Raw genomic sequence first — 20,921 nt, 5'->3', positions numbered from 1 at the left:
CATATCTTTGTGTATGTGCGTGTCTCTGTGCGTATCCGTGTGCACAGCAGATCTGCCAGCCTCTGTGGTATTTAAAGTGATGCAATGTCCACCTCTGCTGGTCTTCTCACTCTACTGCATTGATTCAGTCTAGGAGGTGGGGAGAGGGAGATAGATCATAGCACCATCCAAACTGACAGCATCATCTGCACACGTACACACACACACAGTTGGGTATAGGGATGATCATAATTGTACTGAGGACACTCAGAGTGGCGAATGCTCCTGACTAATATATGTTCTCGCTCGGCAATGTGAAAGTGATTTGTCTTTGAAGATTATTCGTTCCACAGAGTGTACACCTTAAAGAGTATTTCCACTGGAACTGCAACCAAGCGATTCTGACCAAATCATCTGTAAGGTGATGCGATGAATTTATTACACGTTCTTTACATTGAAATATTCTATAATTCACCCCTACAAGGTGTAAGTGAGAAAGGATTGAAAAGTCCTGAAACTGACCCAGTGGTGGTGGTAATATATCTAGGTATAACACAAACTCTTCTGTGTATCCAGAGATGTTTGCAAAACCAAACAGCCGTGCATTGTGAGATATTCGCAGTATTTGATGTCCTCTGATAGAAAAAAAAGTGGCACTTGTGCAGTGGCATGGGGAGACCAGCAGAGGGTGGCATTGCATGTCTATAAACTTAACAGGGACAGACGTAGCGGTAGAGGAGGGGATTAAGGGGTTATCTCAATTTCAATGGATTTTTCCCCCAAAATCACAGAGCCATCATTTCACAGAGATGCACACAAACATACATAGACACATTAAACACACAACACGTATACATACAGATTCGGACACTTACACACAAACACATGCACACGCCCGCACACATAGTAGTTTCTTTAAGAAATAAGTATGTTTTTCATGAATAAAGGAATCAATGGTCAGTTGGTGAGGGAAGGAGAATGTGGCTGAGAAACATTTTAGCTGTGATCAAACGGCACAGCAGATCCAAGAGGCTGAATGGCCTAATTCTGTTCCAATTTCCTATTTTGTGAAGGGATTCATTTTGGAAGTCGAAGTTGAATGCAGATTACTGGGTCAAATGTAGGATTCATAGCAGTGTGGAGGAACAAACGGATCTTGGGGTCCATGTCTGCAGGTCTCTCATTTGCCACCGAAGTTGAAATGGTTGTTAAGAAGGTGTATGGTGTGTTGGTTTTCATTAGCAGGGGGACTGAGTTGAAGAGCCACAAGATTATGCTACAGGTCTATAAAGCTCTGGTGAGACCATATTTGAAATATTCTGGTCGCCTCATTATAGAAAGGATATGGAAGCTTTAGAGCGGGTGCAGAGGAGATTTACCAGAATGCTGCCTGGACTAGAGGGCTTGTCTTATGAAGAAAGGTTTGGGGATTTATGGCTTTTCTCATTGGAGTAAAGAAGGATGAGAGGTAACTTGATAGAGCTGAACATGATAGTGAGAGGTACAGACAGAGTAAATAGCCAGAGACTTCTTCCCAGGGTGGAAATGGTTGTCACGAGGTGAGCATAATTTGAAGGTGTTTGGAGAAAGGTTTTGGAAGATCTCAAAGGCAGTGAGACACCATCCCCCCTTCTCCTCCCCCCAAACCGGGCCCCTGGTACTGTGAGACAGCCGTGCTAACCATAGAGACATCATGCCCCTCTCCCCCTCCCCACAAACCGGGCCCCTGGTACTGTGAGACAGCCGTGCTAACCATAGAGACATCATGCCCCTCTCCCCCTCCCCCCAAAACCGGGTCCCTGGTCCTGTGAGACAGCCGTGCTAACCACTGAGACTCCATGCCCCCCTTCCCCTCCCCCCAAAACCAGGTCCCTGGTACTGTGAGACAGCCGTGCTAACCACTGAGACACCATGCACCTCCTTCCCCTCCCCCTCCCCCCCCAAACCGGGTCCCTGCTGCTGTGAGGAGAAAGTGAGGACTGCAGATGCTGGAGATCAGAGCTGAAAATGTGTTGCTGGAAAAGCGCAACAGGTCAGGCAGCATCCAAGGAACAGGAGAATCGACGTTTCGGGCATAAGCCCTTCTTCAGGAATCCTGAAGAAGGGCTTATGCCCGAAACGTCGATTCCTGTTCCTTGGATGCTGCCTGACCTGCTCCGCTTTTACAGCAACACATTTTCAGCTCGGCTCTGGTACTGTGAGACAGCCGTGCTCACCACTGAGACATCATGCCCCCTCCCCCTCCCCCAAGACTGGATCCCTGGTACTGTGAGACAGCCGTGCTCATCACTGAGACATCATGCCCCCCCTCTCCCTCCCCCCAATCCGTGTGCCTGGTACTGTGAAACAGCCATGCTAACCACTGAGACACCATTCCCCCATCCCCGCCCCCTCCCCTAAAACGGATTCACTGTGTTCAGTAATACTGTGGAAAATGTGAATAAAAGTGATGAGCTTAGAGCTATGATGTTGTGGCATAACAGAGACGTGGGTTTCTCAGGGGCTGGATGTTCCAGGGTTTAGAACATTTGAAAAGAATAGGGAGGAGGTAAAAAGAGGAGGGGGTGTAGCACTGCTAATCAGAGAGGATATCACAGCTACAGAAGTTACCATTATCGAGGAAGGTCTGCCTACTGGGTCAGTATGGGTGGAAATTAGGAACAGTAAGGCAGCAATCACCTCATTAGGGGTTAAATACAGCCCCCCCCCTCCCCCCCCCCCCCCCCCCCAATAGAAGCAGGGAGATTGAAGAAAGCATAGGTCGGCAGATTTTGGAAAAGTGTGAACAGAATAGGATAGTTGTAATGGGTGGCTAACTTCGCCAACATTGAATAGAACCTCCTTCTGGCAGATGGTTTGGAAGGAGCTGTTTTTGTAAGGTGTGTTCAGGAGGGTTTCCTAACTCAGTACGTTGTCAGGCTGACGAGGGGAGAGACCATTTTGGATTTAGTGCTTGGCAATGAGCCGGGGCAGGTATCAGATCTTGCAGTGGGAGAGCATTTTGGTGATAGTGACCACAACTGCCTCATATTCTACATAGCTATGGAGAAGGAGAGAAGCAGGCACAATGGGAGGACATTTAGTTGGGGAAAAGGAAACTATGATACTATCAGACTGCGTTGCGAAGCATGGACTGGGAGCAATTGGTCCATGGAAAGGGCACTATAGACATGTGGAGACTGTTTAAGGAACAGTTGTTGCGAGTGATGCGCAAATGTGTTCCTCTAAGACAGGCAGGAAGGGGTAAGATAAAGGAACCTTGGATGACGAGAGCGGAGGAGCTTGTCGTTAAAAGAAAGAAGGCAGCTTACGTAAGTTGGAGGAAGCAAGAGTCTTGCTCAGCTCTAGAGGATTACAGGCAGGCGAGGAAGGAGCTCAAAAATGGTCTGAGGAGAGCCAGGAGGGGGCAGGAAAAAGGCTTGGCAGGAAGGATTCGGGAGAATCTAAAGGCATTTTGCACATATGTGAGGAATAAGAGAATGATCAAAGAAAGACTAGGGCCGATCAGGGACAGCATAGGGATCTTGTGTATAGTCTGAGGAGGTAGGGGAAGCCCTAAATGAGTTTTTTGCTTCTGTCTTTACGAAAGAAAAGGACCTTGTAGTGAATGAAACCATTGGGGAGCAGGTAATCATGCTGCAACAGGTAGATTGAGGAAGGTGATGTGTTGAAAATTTTGACAAACATTAATATTAACAAGTCGCCAGGGCCAGACCAGATTTGACCTCGGCTGCTTTGGGAAGCGAGAAATGTGATTGCTTCGCCACTTGCGAAGATCTTTGCATCCTCGCTCTCCACTGGAGTCGTACCAGAGGACTGGAAGGAGGCAAATTTAATTCCTCTCTTCAAGTAAGGAAATAGGGAAATCCCCGGAAATTACAGACCAGTTAGTCTCACGTCTGTCATTTGCAAGGTGTTAGAAAGGATTCTGCGGGATAGGATTTATGACCATCTGGAAGAGCATGGCTTGATTAAATGCAGTCAGCACGGCTTTGTGAGGGGCAGGTCATGCCTCACGAATCTTATTCAGTTCTTTCAGGATGTAACTAGAAAAGTTGATGAGGGTCGAGCGGTGGATGTTGCGTATCTGGACTTCAGCAAGGCATTTGATAAGATTCCCCATGGTAGGCTCGTTCAGAATGTCAGGCGGAATGGGATACAGGGAAATTTAGCTGTCTGGATATAGAATTGGCTGGTCGAAAGAAGACAGCGAGTGGTTGTGGAAGGAAAATATTCTGCCTGGAAGTTAGTGGTGAATGGTGTTCCACTGGCTCTGTTCTTGGGCCTCCACTCGTTGTAATTTTTATTAATGACTTGGATGAGGAGATTGAAGATTGGCTTAGCATGTTTGCAGAGGACACAAAGGTTGGAGGTATCATTGACAGTATACAGGACTGTTGCAGGCTGCAGCACGACACTGCCAGTATGCAGAGATGGGCTGAGAGGTGGTAGGTGGAATTCAAACTGGATAAATGAGAAGTGATGCATTTTGGAAGATCGAACTTGAAAGTTGAGTACAGGACTAAAGGCAGCATACTTGACAGTGTGGAGGAACAGCGGGATCTTGGTGTGCAGGTACATAGATCACTTAAAATTTCCACCCAAGTGGACAGGGTTGTTAAGAAAGCATATGGTGTTATTGGCTTTCATGAACAGGGGGATTGAGTTTAAGAGCCGTGAGATCTTGTTGCAGCTCCATTTACTCATACCCCTATACTTATTCTCCCGTTTCCTCATACTCCAACACTGAAAACTCCTGCTTTTTCATATAACGATACTAATTCTGCCATTTCCTCATCTCCCAGTATAATTATCTCATTTTCCGATGCCAGAGTTCAAATCTCGCATTTAGGAGTGCCCTACTCTAATTCTACATTTTAATGGTGACTTGTACCAAATATCTAATTTAGGTCCACTCCGCATCACTTCTTCCATTAACTATGTAGCTGCAATGATTCTCCCATGTCGTGGTCCACTGCTGTAATTCTCCAATTTTGGCGTTTACTGCATCAAATTCTCAAATTGTCAATTCTGCACTAATACACCCTTTCGTCATGAACTGAAGATACTCTCCCACTGAGTCTTGCCTTGCCCCAACTCTCCTGTTTTGCTCTTCCTGACAAAAATCCTCCACATAATGGTTTACTGCTCAAAGTATTTTCATTAATTTGGCCCTGCATCGAATGGCCACTTTCCTGCACTTTACAACATTTCTCCGCCTTACTGATTCCTGCCCGTGTTCTCCCATTTAAGTATGCTCTGTTCCAACTCTGCATGCTTTGAGCACGCCACACCAATTCTCGAATTCAATAATACCTGAAACAATTCTCATGTTCATTGATATCCAAACCAACTTCTCCCAGTGTGGGGAACGCCACTCTGACTCTCTGAGCTGGTGGTGCCATACCCCAATTCGCTGTTAAAGTTCCACTGTGCAATTTTTCCATTTTGTGGTTCGTGCAACAATTGTCCCAAATACAGCTTCACGTCCGTGCACCATTCTCCCATTTTCGAATCCTGCACGAATCTTCTTTTCGTCAGCAGCTGCACCTCCACCACATTTAATATTATTCAGCACTAGTTCTCCCTAAGTCTTCCACCAATTTTCTACTTTCAAAGTTTGGGAGAAGATTTGTAGCTCGGGTGCTCGTTGTTGTGGTTCTGTTCGCCGAGCTGGGAATTTGTGTTGCAAAGAATTCACCACAAAGGTTTACAGGAAAGCCACACACACAGACCAAGTCCTAAACTATGAAAGCAACCACCCCAACACACAAAAACGAAGTTGCATCCGGACACTATTCCAAAGGGCCACAACACACTGCAGCACACCAGAACGACAAAAAGAGGAAGAGGAACACCTATACAAGGTATTCGCCAAAAACGGATATCATCGCAATTTCATCAACAGATGCCTAAGGGAGAGACAACGGAACGAGGACATGCCGCAAACCAAAGGACTAGCAACACGACCATACATCAGGAGCATTTCGGAACTGACAGCCAGACTAATGCGACCACTAGGACTCATAACAGCACACAAACCAACAGCCACTCTCAGACAACAACTCACCAGAACGAAGGACCCGATACCCAGCATAAGCAAAACTAATGTAGTGTACAAAATCCCATGCAAGGACTGCACAAAACACGACATCGGACAAACAGGAAGACAGCTAACGATCCGTATACACGAACACCAACGAGCCACGAAACGACACGACCAGCTATCCTTAGTAGCCACACACACAGATGACAAGCAACATGAATTCGACTGGGACAACATTACCATTATAGGGCAAGCCAAACAGAGAACAGCCAGTGAATTCCTAGAGGCATGACACTCATCCACAGACTCTATCAACAAACACAGCGACCTGGACCATATATACCGGCAACTACAGCGGACAGCTCGAGCTGACAACTGGAAGCGGCAGAGACAGGCCACTATAAATGCCGGAGGAAACAGCACAGAAGCGCTTCACAGGAGGCTCCCAAGCACTGAGGATGTCACCTGGACAGGGGACGAAACGTTTGCAACACAAATTCCCAGCTCGGCGAACAGAAGCACAACAATTCTCTACTTTCGTGACATCGTCACCAACTCTCCCATTATTGATGCCCTGCATCAATTGCCCCATTGCGTTGTTTCCTGATACACTTGCTCCACGTATTGACTTCCCTGCTCCAAAGTCTTTTTTTCATTTCTTGGTGGGCGGACTCGAATCTCGACTTTACTGCTGCTTGCAAAATTGTTCCTTCTCAATGATTCCCTTTCCCTATTCTACCATTTAGAGGTGTTCTGCGAAAATTCTTTAATGAATCGGCAATTTGTACTAATTTTCTAATGTAATGGCACTGTGCAACAATTCTCCCATTTACTGATACCCAACAATTCTCCCACTGCCTGACACCCTGACACCTGTCGTGGAGATTTAATCGACTCGAATTAACTGCTAACAAGAGCAAAGAAAAGGCTTTATTTTTCAACCTCTGCATGCAGAGCGGCCAATACACTTGGCAAAAGTGCTTTATGTAAGGGCTGTGAGCAAACTTCACATATTCGTGTTATGCTATTCTTGTCACATGCTCAAGGACAAGTGTTGGGAAACATTCGAGCTCATATTTTCTCATTCCCATGCCTTGGAAATAATTGTCTTTATGTTTCCGAAGCTTTTTTTCTGAACTCGGCTGCTCGCAAGGCCAGGTGAAATGTTTGCAAAGTTCCACAAAGACAAGCTGACTCCTCGATGCAGAATTCAGCAAAGTATTTGCATATTTCAGCGAAGTATTAAATTTTGCAAAACATTCTCTGACAGATTTCACAGTAAATGTTAATTTTGTTAATTATCCATTACATTTTCCAAATTTTTGTCATTTTACAACAAGGACAACAACCAAATAAAAAGCCAGATAGCTATATATCAAAAATAATTTATGAACACCAGGCATTTCCTCAGACACCACCTAACTGTAACAAAGCTTTGTGGTAGGTTTCCCATTTCCCTGGTTTGCCCGATACACAGCCCATCTTCACACGTCACATTCGTCAACGTCACTGTAGGGTGCGGACAAGCAATCGGATCTTCCTTCTTTGGGGCCACTAATAGTTTAACATTTCGTATCTTACTGCATTCATAAGCAAGTGGTGCAGGCAGGTACACAACTAAGGTCTTATTCAAAGCAGTATGCGTAAGACCAGTCCTACAACTAGTAGAACGATATGGGTCCATTACCCCCATCCTCCATAAGGGACGTGAGCCATCGGAAGGAGAAGTCATCTGCTCGTGGAGGAGGTCATTTAGCTGCCTTTATACCATTTATTAAACCGGTAATATTTTGGGACTCATGAGGAACATTAATACAGCACGAGGTACCTAACGTTTTGCAGACACCCCCTCTCTCGGCCGTCAGGATGTCTACTACTAATCGATTTTGTGTCACTGCTTCCTAACCGCCATTAACTCAGTGTTAATGAGTGCTAGGCCTTCCTTTGTCTCATTTGCGAATACACCATATGCGAGAATGTTCTGCGAGTGTGTACCCATTCCAATGCAGAGGGATGCCCCTTCGAGTTCTGCAATTGCTGCCTTTTAGGGCGAACACTGTTGTGTTGGTGGACAGTATCGCGGTGTAGCAGCACCCCTTTCTCCCCAGGGGAATGGTGGTACGCTTTCTCGCCACCTGCCCATATTATACCTGCCATCCTGATTAGATTAGATCACTTACAGTGTGGAAAGAGGCTTTTCCGCCCAACAAGTCCACACACACCAGCCAAAGCGCTACCCACCCATACATTTACCTAACACCTAACACTACAGGCAATTTAGCATGGCCCATTCACCCGACCTGCACATCTGGTAGCTGGTGTTCTGTATCCTGGTGGCTAACTTTTGTCCATGGGATGTACTGGGTCTTTTAAATTAGTTAGTTTTGTTTAGACTGTTGGTGGGATTCCGAGGGGTCTTAATAGTCTGGCTGCCACTTCTGAGACTTCATTGATGTATGGAAAGGTCAATAGGGTTCCTGGCTGTGTTAGGTCTACTTGTCGTGGTTTGTTCCTGAGGAATCTGTGGACTGTATTTTTTTAAGTATCCGTTCTTCTTGAATACATTTTATAGGTGGTTCTCCTCTGTTTTCCGAAGTTCGTCTGTGCTGAAATGTGTGGTGGTTCATTGGAATAGTGTTCTGATACAGCTTCCTTTTTGCGTGTTGGGATGGTTGCTGGTGTAGTTAAGTATTTGGTCAGTGCTTGTCGGTTTGCTGTATATGCAGAAAGACCAGAGAATTCCGAGAGGCATTGCACTCCAATCACAACGCCATAAACAAACACATAGATCGATTTACCAACTGTCAACCCCTCAGAAAACGAATAGGAAATGATATCACCACAAACCCCGGGAATCCCGTCCATAACAAACATATAAATAGAAAGCAGGAGACAACATCTTCACTTCAGTTGGAGGTCGCCACTGATGATGTTACCTAGCCAGGTAATGAAACGTCTCGATAACAAACGTACAGCTCTCTGAGCAAACCTACACCCTAAACCTCAACCTGAGCTACAAACCTTCACAAACCTTGGGACTACTAAGCCTCTCAGGGATGCTCCATCTCGGAATTATTTCAGTTAGGAAAGCTTTGGTTATGGCACTGGCATTCTGTTTTGCCGTGGGGAACGCTTGCCCCCATTTGGAAAACGTATCAACTATTACCAGACAATACCTTTTTCCTTTGCAGGGTGTTAGTTCGGTAAAGTCCAGTTGTAAATGTTCAAATTGTTTTTGTGGTTTTGGAAGTGCTACATGACTCATCTGTACTCCCCTCCCCACATTATTGTGGCACAGAGAACACATCATTCACAATATTTCTGGAAGTAATAAGTAAATCCCTCAGTGTACCACTGTGCTGAAATGCTGTCATATCTCCCCTCTTTTGACACATGTTCCTTATCGTGTGTCAGTTTGGCATAGAATGGAAATAATGATCGTGGTAGAAAAGGTTTAACATTGGGGCCAAACCATACCCCTTATCTCAAACTGCACACTGCTTTTTACCACTCAAACGTGTCTTCAAGCCTGGACTTCGACTGTGACTCCTGTACGTCTGCTGTTGGGATAAGGATTTTTGTCAAACTGATCATTTACCGGCTGCTGGGCTGCCGCCCTTGCATTTCTTTGAGAAACTGAATCGTTATTTTTCGTGTGGGCTTCATATTTAAACACAGCGATTGATTTAGGCAATAGGACCGCTTCCAAGAGGTCAGAAATCTGATCACGGTGTGTGATGGGCTTTCCGGTGAAGGTCAATAAGCCCCTGTGTTTCCACAGGGTTTCAACATCATGTGGAATTCCGAATGCGTATCTGCTATCGGTTAAATATTCGCTGTCTTTCCCTTAGCCAATTTACATGACTCAGTCAATGCAATCAGCTCCGCTGCTTGAGCTGACAGTTGAGAAGGGAGTGATCCCACTTTGAATACCTCATGGGTAGTTACTACAGCATCCCCAATACAATTCTGGCCTATCTCCTTGCTCCTGAATGCTGACCCATCCACACAAAGAAAAACGCCATATTTGGATTCTGAAGTGGTGAATTCTGCAAGTCTTGTCTAGCAGCACTTTTCATTAATTACAGCGATACAATCATGTGGGTCTCCATCTCCTTCTCTCGTGAGATGAATAGCAGCATTAAGGACGTTACATCGTTTTATTGCAATGTTAGGCTTCTCCAAGAACACAGTATTATATCTGAGTCAACGTGCTGCCGACGTATGTGCTGTCTTTTGCTCGGAAAGCAGTAAGGATGTGCGATCAGTTTGGTTAAGTCGCCATAGCCGATTATATAGCAACCACAGCTCGCAGGCATTTACGCAATCCTGCCGCTACGAGGTCTAGCTTAGCTGAAAAATAAGCTGCCAGCCTGAATTTTCCTCCATGATCCTGCAACAACACAGATGTCATGCAGCCATGTTTTACATCTACCATTTGACAGAAGGCTTGTTTTGATTCGGAATCCACAGTGTAGGTGTACTTTGAAACGTCTTTTTCAATTCAACTCAGCCGCTGGGATCCATTGCAACGGACCTTGGTTCTGCTACCCTTTTCCATGGGCCATGTCACTTCAGGGCACCTCAAGATTTGTGTAATGTGGGATAAACGTTCTTCAGTAGGAGCGTATGCCCAAAAAGGATAGCAATTGTATCCTCATGTGAGGCCTTGGAATTTGCTGAATTACTTGCACTCTGTCTTGACCAATGGTCTTCCCTTGTTCAGATATTAAGTGACTGACGAACTTCACCTGTTGTTACATAAATCGAAGCGTTGCGAGACTGGCTTTGTGCCCTTGCCTCGTGCAATGCAAGGGAATACTTCTCACATTGTTCCTCTGTCGGTGCTACTATTAAGCAATCGTCTACAGATTGCAGAAGCGCAGACCCAGGGGCTAAAACAAGAGTCTCCAGACTCCTGCGTAGAGCCTCATTATATATGGTGTGTGACTCACAGTAACATTTACAAAGTCGTGTGCACTCATAAGACTTCCCTTTGAATGAAAAAGCGAACCAGAATTGACTATCTGGATGCACCATTCCAATAAAGAATGTATTTGTAAATCCACAGCAGGGAACCATTTACTGTCCGGTGGAAATTGAACTAATACAGTATAGGGTTTGGGAACATTTGATGCGCACAGGACAACACTGTTATTGACTGCCTGCAGGTCTTGAACAAACCTCCATTCCTCCGGTTCACTTGGAATTTTTGCATTTTTGATCACAAAAATGGGAGTTCTCACCGGTGAGTTTACACAGGGGATTATCTCTCTAGCCTTTGGGAAGGATTGAAAGACTGGAGTAACTACGTCCATGGCCTCTGGTTTTAACGGGTATTGTGCTCTGCAAGGACGATACTCCGACTTCGGGGTTACTCGTATTGGTTCACAACCTCGTATATGCCCCACATCATGTTTGCCTTTTACCCATAATTCAGTAGGGACCTTTATTAATCTTGGGTCTGAGAAGTTTATCTTAGGGAAACACCAGGCCAGCCTTCTAGACTCTTCAGGGCTAGAGGGGGTTACCTCGACTGTTCTAGTGCCTGAGTTAGACAAATTAATTTCTTCCTTTATGTCCGCACATCTGCATTGAACCATATACCCAAATCGTCCCAGAACACCCAACATTTCGTTCTTTTTGCCTTTAGTACCCATGGCCCCAAATCTTGCCACCAGTCACTGGACACCTTCGCCAGTGACACGCGAGGAGCATAGCCTTCCACATCAAAAATATAGAGTTTACTTGCCGTCGCAGGTACTTTACATAAGTTCACACTGACTGCACATCTGCCATCCCTTCAATAAAATTCGCACAATAACAACTGACCTGGTTTAACCAATCTCCAGAACCAATACTTCTCTTATGGTTCCTCAGGGCTACCGTGGTGTATGTGTGCTGTGCAGTGCAGCATATTCCCGCAAAAAGAAAATCGGTGCTAATTGGGTTAACATGGTTACTTGCTTCCAGGGTGAGTGTATTGCTCACTGAACTCATTGCCCTCTGTCTTATTCGCCACTCATAGACATACACCAGGGGTGTGTTGTATTTTACAGTTTATACTTGTGAATTCTCCCTTTGAATTAACTGCAAGCCCGTCGGAGTACTGAGCAAATACAACCCCAGTCTCACTATGAGATCCCGAGCCATCAAATGTAAAGGACAGAATTCCGCTAACAAAACTGAGAATTAGAATGGATACACATTACTGATTTCACACAATATGGGTGCGGTAAAACTCTCTCATATCACGACGCCTGATGCCTCCATTGAGTTCAGGAACATTCCACTCATCTTTATTGGTGTCAACTCTCTGAACTCTCTTGATTTGAGGAGTCAATATGCTGGCCATGTATCTACCAAAAAGTTAATTGGTGTACCTTCCACATATAACATAGAGGTAGGCATCGACATATTCGCATCATTGTTATATTGAACATATTGTCCACACTTCGTAATCTCAATGTTCAATATAGAGTTGAGATACATCTCAGTGCCCGTTAGGTTAGTAGAAGTGATTTGCATTAGGGATTCTTCGTTGCCAAGTATAAAGGAAAGAGGTTAACCTGTACCTTCTGGCCTGCCTACCTCAACCTCAGTCGTCCCCTGTCAGTCACCATGCTGTCCAGCATCCAGGACCGATTGAGGCTGTCTGTGCGGGCACTGTCCTGACCAGTGGTCCATTGCTCCACAAACAAAGCACCAGCCAGATCTATCTCTGCAAGCGCACTTTCACGATCCCTTCCTCTTTTGCAAACTCCACCTGTGCCTCTCTCTTTTCCCGCAGTTCCTCCCTCCAATGGCTAAACGACCAGTTGCATCATAATAAGCTGAGGTTCATGTGATTGCTGTTCCATCTTTATTTTCCGGTTATGGTTCTCTTGAGCCAGTAGTATTTCAGCATGTATCACGTAATGTTCTATCTAATTCAACTTTCCCGTGTCCCAGGTAATACACCTATATTATTACCTATTTTGTTCTTTCGTACTTCATTCCATTGATGAAGCTGCTCCTCAGGTGTGCCACATACGGTGTGATCTCTGCCGTTGTTATGTCTTTGGGTGGTATCAGTCCACAATAGACGTTATCGACTTGAGGTGCTAAAGGTACTGGGACATTGTCTCGACTTCTTTAGGGATTCTTGCTTCAATTGATTGTGGGTACGACATGCTATTGGTGATTCAGCAGAACCGGAGGCGGCAAACGTTGACTTGGAATCTTCGTGAAGTGGATCTCGTAGTTGGGGGGGGGGGGGGGGGGGGGGGGGGGAGGGGGCTGTAGCTCTTCGAGGACACCCATTAAGGTCAGGGTCTGATCCAGTCTTAAGACACTGTCCAGCTTCATTAGGTTGTTTTCCGTGTGTGTGTGCATGTGCGCTGGTGTTTGTATGTGTACTTGATCTATCTTTATTTCGAGATTTTCTTTCCCTGAAATCAGGCTCAGCCTTCAACATGTGATAAGCACTCCAATTCACAGGTTCTATTTTACCCTTCCGTTTCCCCTTCTCTCTCTCCTCCAACGGTGACCTCAACATTTGCAACTAAATGTTACTAAAACTTCCTTCCTCCAGAAAAACGCATTCCTTGATTTACATTTTTAACTGTTTTACAGAAACTGGGCCATAATTATTTAGCATATATTGTATTTTTTCTTGACCATTCCGAGTTGTCTGTCCACCCTCTTTTTGTTCGCTCTTGTTGGAGCCGATTTTCATGGATGTTGGAAAAGTGTTCATCTCTCTGTCTGTCTATCTGTCTATCTCTCTCTCTCTCTCTCACGATAGCATAATCTTCTCTTTGCCAATATAATTTGCTTTTACCTCCGGAGGTCCCCTCTCATTGGGCACGACCACCTCATTTCCTTGGCTTTCACAAACCAAGAACCCACGTAACCGGTACAGCTTTGGTGACTCCAACGCTGCCCATGGTGGCTCCAAGTCTCAAACCACCGTTAATCTTGCTGTCTCTTAAACTCTCCAGAGAGTTTTACTCGAATACTGCACGAGAGTTCACTGGTCCCTCTTCCTGGTTCGTCTTTTCTGTTCGAACGAGTCTCTATGTCGGATTACTTTAGCCACAACTCTTACCCTGACCCTATTCGATTCGGAACGTGACTCTGGGGCGATCCACTTATCCCCAGTCCTCTCTCTCAAAGGGGCTAATTCAGCGCTCGAGATGAAGTGAAAGACCTTCAAGGAAGTGGCGCGTACACCACCTGGGAATCTTCAAAATCTTACCCAGTGGCAGGGTCCCAGGCGAGCCCCCAAGTTTACTGACGTGGAATTTCAATCAACTCGACGCAAATGCTACCAAGAGCAAAGAAAAAGTTTATTTTTGAAATTTGCAGAATGGACCCGACACATTTGCAAGACGCCTCATAAAATGGATGCCTGACAGTTTTCACATATTCCCTTTATACTATATATCGCCTTGCCTTATCACACCTCATGCCAGGAACCTGGATCAGTCGAGTTCCTTTCACCACATGGAGTTGCTTTTTCTAATTCATTGACTGCTGATATAATAGATTATTGGCCTTGAGAGTCAGCTGAAAATTAGGTTGAACTTTACATTTCTTCAGTCTTTTTGCAAAGTTAGGACCATATTTCTTTGTTTCAACCATGCTTTCACGGATTTCACTTAAAATGATAATTTTCCATTTCAGGGGATCAGGTTGACAGTGACTCAATAAGTGTGATGGAGTGAGGATGATAGTGACACAATGAGGGTGAGGTGTCAGCGTGGTAGTGACGCAGACTGTGTGAGTGGATCAGGCCAAAAGGTACGCAGTGAGGGGGGTCAGAGTGATAGTGATGCAGTAAGTCTGAGGGATCAGACCAATAGTGACGCAGTAAGTGTGAGGCGGTCAGGGTGATAGTGAAGCACTTCGTGTGAGGGGTCAGTGTGACAGTGACGCAGTAAGAGTGAGTGGTCAGGCTGATAGTGACGCAGTAATTGGAAGGAGATCAGGCTGATAGTGATGCAGTAAGTGTTACTGTGTCAGACTGATCCTGACGCATAAATTGGGAGGGGACAGGGTGATAGTGACGTAGTAAGTGTGATGGCGTCAGGCAGAGACTGACGCAGTGAGTGTGAGACAGTCAGGGTGATAGTGAGGGAGTACGTGTGTGCGTTCAGGCTGGTAGTGACACAGTAAGTTGAGAGCGTCAGGCTGATAGTGGCCAATAAATGTGAGGTGTTCGGGGAATAGTGACGCAGTAAGTGTGAGGTGCCAGGCTGTTAGTGATGCTGTAAGTGTGAGGGGTCAGTCTGATAGTGAAGCAGTAAGTGTGAGGGGGTCAGGCTGATAGAGACGCAGCAAGTGTGATGGGGTCAGGCTGATAGTGTCACAGTATGTGTGAGGGGTCAGGCTGATAGTGATGCAGTAAGTGTCGGTGAGTCAGAGTGATCCTAATGCAGGAAGTGAGGCGGGACAGGGTGAGAGTGACGCAGTGAGTGTGAGGGGGTCAGCGTGATGGTGACAGAATAAGTGTGAGTGTTCAGTCTGATATTGATGCAGTATGCTGAGGGCGTCAGGCTAATACTGGCCAGTAAGTGTTAAGTGACAGGGTGAAAGTGATGCAGGAAATGAGAGGAGTCAGACTGACAGACACAGTGAAATTGTGAGGGGTCAGGCTGATAGTGATGCGGGAAGTGTGCGAGTGTCAGGCTGATATGGACGCAGTAAGTGTGTTGGGAGCAGAGTGATAGGAACGCATAAGTGTGTGAGCAGCTCTGGATGATAGTGACAGGTCAGTATGAGGGGGAGGATGGTAGTTATCCAGTGAGTGTGAGGTGTCAGGATGACAGTGAAGCAGACTGTGTGAATGTGTCATTGTGATGGTGACATGGCAAGTGTAATAGGGTCAGGGTGACAGTGACGCAGATGCTTTCAGGGGGTCAGATTGTAGTGATACAGTAATTGTGAGGGGTCAGGGTGATAGTGACGCAGGGAGTGTGAGATGTCAGTGTGATAGTGAGGCAGAACATTTGAAGGGCCAGGCTTATAGTGACGCAGTATGGGCAAGGGGTCAGGGTGACAGTGATGTAAATGCACTCACAGGGCCAGGTTGTAGTAAAGCTGTAAGTGTGAGTGTCTCAGGCTGATAGTGATGAAGTAAATGCGAGGGGTTAAGGCGGTTAGGGATGTAGTAAGTGTGCAGGGGTAGTGCTAGAGGTGATGGAGTAAATGTGAGTGTTGAAGCTGATAGTGATGCATTAAGTCTGAGGGGATCAGGCTGATCACGACGCAGTAAGTGTGAAGTTGTCAGGATGATATTTACGCTGTAAGTGTATGGGGGCACAATAATCTTGACGCAGTAAGAGTGGGGAGTCAGGGAGATAGTGACGCAGTAAGCATGAGTGGGTCAGCCTGATAGTGACTCAGTATATGTGAGGGACTCAGCCTGGTAGTGGCGCAGCATGTGTGAAATGGTCAGGCTGATATTGATGCAGGAAGTGTGTTCGGGTCAAAGTGATAGTGACACAATAGGTGAAAGCAGCTCAGGATGATAGTGACACAGTGGGTGTGAGATACCAGTGTGATAGTGACGCATTAAGTGTAAGGGGTCAGGATGACGGTGACACTAATTGTACGGCCCTCAGTGTGATAGTGCCACAGCAAGTGTGGGGTGTCAGGGTGTAAATGATGTCGTAAGTGAGAGAGGGGCATTGCGATAGTGAAGCACTAAATGTGAGGGGGTCAGGCTGATAGTGACACAGTCAATGTGACGGGGCAGTGTTTTAGTGACAAGATAAGTGTGAGGCGTCAGTCTGATACTGACACAATAAATGTGATGGAGTCAGGCTGATAGTGACACAGTAAGTGTGAGGGGTCATCCTGATAATGACACAATAAGTGTAAGGATTCAGGGTGATAGTAACATGGGAAGTGTCAGGGCGTGACTGGAAGTGATGCAATAAGTGTGTGGCGGTTAGGCTGATGGGGACGCAATAAAAATAAGGCAGGCAAGGTGAAAATGGCAAAGACAGTGTGAGTGGGTTAGGGTGATAGTGACGTAGTAAATGTGAGGAGATCAGGGTGAGAGTGATGCAGTAAATGAGAGAGGATCAGAGTGAGAGTGACGCAGTAACTATGAAGGGGAGAGTTTTAGTTACACAGTAAGTGCGAGGCGTCAGACTGAAACTGATTCAAAAAGTGTGAGTGGGTCAGGGTGATATTGAAGCAGTACGTCTGAGGGGTCAGGCTGATAGTGACGCAGTCAGTGTGATGGGGCAGAGTTTTCGTAACATGGTAAGCGTGAGGCGTCAGTCTGATACTGACACAAAAAGTGTGATAGAGTCAGGCTGATAGTGACGCAGTAGGTTTTAGAAGTGAGGGTGATATTAACATAGGAAGTGCGAGGGCGTCACTGATAGTGATGCAATATGTGTGTGGCTGTCAGGCTGATAGTGATACAGTAAAAATGAGGATGTCAAGGTGAAACTGGTGCAGTAAGTGTGAGGATGGCAGATGGACAGTGATGCAGTAAGTGTGAGGGGTTCACGCTGATATTGAGGCATGCAAGTGTGAGGGGCCAGGTTGATTGTGACGCTGTCTGCCGGCGGGTCTGGCTGATAACGACGCAGAAAATGTGAGTGTCTCAGTGTGACAGTGACGCATTACGTGTGAGAGGGTCAGGGTGATAATGACAGAGAAAGTGTGAGGGGGCCAGGTTGATAGTGATGCTGTAATTGTGAGCTTGATCAGCGTGATAGTGAGGGGCTCAGGCTAATAGCGACACAGCACTTGTGAGGGGGTCAGGTTAGTAGTGTCGCAAAACGTGTGAGCGGGTCAGGCTAATAGTGATGCAGTTCGTGTGAGGTGTCAGGCCGATAGTGACGCAGTAAAGATGAGAGTGTTGGTGTGCTAGTGAAACAGTAAGTGTGAGCCACTCAGGATGATAGTGACGCAATAAGCGTGAGGTTTCAGGTAGACACCCATGCAGTAAGTGTGACGTGTTCAGGGTGACAGTGACGCAGACACTTAGAGGGTGTCAGATTGAGAGTGACACAGGAAATATGAGGGGACAGGTTGAGAGTGACACAGTAAGTGTAAGAGGTCAGGCTGATAATGATATACTAATTGTGATGGAGTCAGCATAATAGTGGTGCAGTGAGTATGAATTGTCAGGGTGATAGTGACACACACGGTGTGAGTGGGATAGAGTTATTGTGATGCAGCAAGTATGAGGAGGTCAGAGTGATAGTGTGCAGGGTCTGGCTGAAGGTGACGCAAGAAGAGTGAAAGGTTCAGTTTGATCTGGACGCACTAAGTTTGGGGGTCAAGGTGATAGTGATGTTGTAATTATGAGTGGGTCAGTCTGATAGTGACACAGTACATTTGAGGGGATCAGGCTGGTAGTGATCCAGTAAGCGTGAGGGGGTCAGGCTGGTATTGATGCACTAAGTGAGAGAGTGTCAAGGTGATGGTGACGCATTAAGTGTCAGCAGATTAGAGAGCGATTGACGCCATTAGTGAGTGGGGTTTGGCTGATAGGGATGTAGTAGGTGCGCATGTGTCAGGGTGTGAGTGATGCAGGAAGTATGAGGGTGCCAGAGGGATAGTGACGCATTAAGTATGAGGGGGTCAGAGTGATTGTGACGCAGTAATTCTGAGGGGATCAGAGAGATACCAACACAGTACGTATGAGGGGGTCAGGCTGTTAGTGACGCTGTCAGTGTGAGTGCCTCAGCCTAATAATGATGAAATAAATTTGAAAGAGTAATGCTGATTGTCAGGTGATAAGTGTGAGTGAGTCAGGCTGGTAGTGACGCTGTAAGTGTGAGTGTTGAAGCTCATAGTGAAGCAGTAGGTGTGAGGTGGTCAGTGTGATTGTGGCGCAGTAAATGTGAGAGGGTCAAGGTGATAGCGACATAGTAAGTTTGAGGAATCAGTGTTGTAGTGACACGGCAAGTGTGAAGCGTCAGTATGGTACTTACATAATAAGTGTGATAGAGTCAGGCTGATAGTGACACAGTAAGTGTAAGGAGTCAGGATAATAGTAACATAGGAAGTGTAAGGACGTGACTGATAGTGACAAAGTAAGTATTTGGCAGTCCGACGCAGTCAAAATGAGGGTCTCGAAGTGAAAATGGTGCAGTAAATGTGAGGGCGCCAGATGGATACTGATGCAGTAAGTTTGAGGGGTTCACGCTGAAATTAAGGCGGTAAGTGTGAGGGGTCAGGTCTACAGTGATGAAGTAAGTGTCGGCGGGTCAGGCTGATAGTGATGCATTCAAAGACCAAATATCCAAGGCTCACTGTCGTGCTGAATAGCGACACTACTCAAGGCTAAGACAAAAATCAATAGTTCTCATCCTGGTCATAAATCACAATGCTTCATTTTAAAATTGCCCTCTCCTGCTTCTAGATTTATCAATTACAGAACAAAATTTAATTGCACCACCCTCTTTATCTCTTCAAATATTTTGCAACTCTCAATGAGATTACCTCTCTTGTGTTGAAACTGTTAAAAAAAACCAGATTTGCCCAATTTCAATTCACAGGACTAATGTTCAACCATGATATCAAGGCTAATCACCATTCGTAGTATTCCTCATATGGCATTTGTATCTTTCCTAAATTGAGAATTGTAATTCCTCATACTGTAGTCCAAGTGCGGTCGAACTGAGCCACAATACATTGGAAATAATGCTTCGTTCTCGTGCCCTGAAATCCTTCTGCAGCTTTCACAACAGACTTCTACAACTGCCACTAGACTTCAATGACTTATTAATAACTTCTCCAAGATGCAATTCTAAAAATCTGTACATCAGACTTTTTACTTTAAACCTTCACCAAATAATCTCCACACATTTCCCTCCTGACAAGTATGATAAAGTCAAATCGTTGCTATATATTAAATCATGAGGGACATGGATAGGTTGACTCATCAAGGTGTTTTCCTGCTGGTGAGGAAGTCAAAATTTAGAAAACATCGGTTTAAAATTAGTGGGTAAGGATTTAAAAGGGACGTCAGGGGCAACTTTTTCGGTCGTGTCCAGAATGAGCTGCCAGAGAATTTGTTGGAGACTGGTACAACTGTAACATTTAATGGCATCTGGATGGATATATGAGTAACAAGGTTTAGAGGGATGTGGGCCAAATGTTGGCAAATGGGACCTATTAATTTAGGATAACTGTCCACCATGGTCAAGTTGGAAAGAAGGGCCACTTTCCATGTTGTATTTTTCAAGGACTTGATGACTAGAACAACCGCAAAAATTTTGCAAATAATTCCGTCAAGACGATTTCAAGTTCCAAATCTTCGGTCAATCTTCCAGTCTTGTGCTCACAAGTTCATTGTCAGAACTTACGGATGAGTTGCTGGATAAATTACTGTAAATTGGTTCTGCATTCTTTCTAATTCCGATTTTTTTTTTACGAATGCAGCTAGTGTTTATGGACTTAGCATCAATATTTTTAATACCATATTTTGATGAATATTAAAACACAACTTTGGCACCAGATGATGAGCAATTGAGTCAAGGTCGATCGGACGCAGTGAAACAATGATCCTCTCTACATGTGGTGAACATCCGTGACTCTAACATTCGACGAAGAATCATTCCCACAACTTCAGCTGTGTCAGAATCTAGTTTGCGGTGAAATCCTGTCAATCTGCCAAGGTAACGATCGTCTGGGTCTCTGCAAATGATTCGGCGAAATCTTTGGGTCTTGACAATTTGTTCTTCAAACAAATTGCGTATTTCATGAATTCAGTTCTTTTACTATGAAAATTGGCAATTTTTCCGTAGCTGTGATGGCCGAGAGGTTAAGGTGTTGGATTTAAAATCCAATGGGGTCTTCCTGCACAAGTTCGCATCCTGTTCACAGCGCTGAATCCTTTAAAATTCATTAATCTCTTAGCGGAATTTGGAATTTCGTGGAG

General features: G+C 45.4%; 1 non-coding gene across 1 annotated transcript; it reads left to right on the top strand.

Annotated features, from left to right (window-relative positions):
• The first annotated feature begins 20,786 nt into the window (after positions 1–20,786).
• Positions 20,787–20,868, top strand: trnal-uaa (transfer RNA leucine (anticodon UAA)). Its single transcript has one exon. It is a non-coding gene; the product is annotated as a tRNA-Leu (tRNA).
• The last annotated feature ends 53 nt before the right edge of the window (positions 20,869–20,921 follow it).

This window comes from Chiloscyllium punctatum, chromosome 13, assembly GCF_047496795.1.
Source record: "Chiloscyllium punctatum isolate Juve2018m chromosome 13, sChiPun1.3, whole genome shotgun sequence".
NCBI classification, from domain to species: Eukaryota; Metazoa; Chordata; class Chondrichthyes; order Orectolobiformes; family Hemiscylliidae; genus Chiloscyllium; species Chiloscyllium punctatum.
Note: the sequence above shows the minus strand (reverse complement) of the source record. Positions and strands in the feature narration are given on the sequence as shown.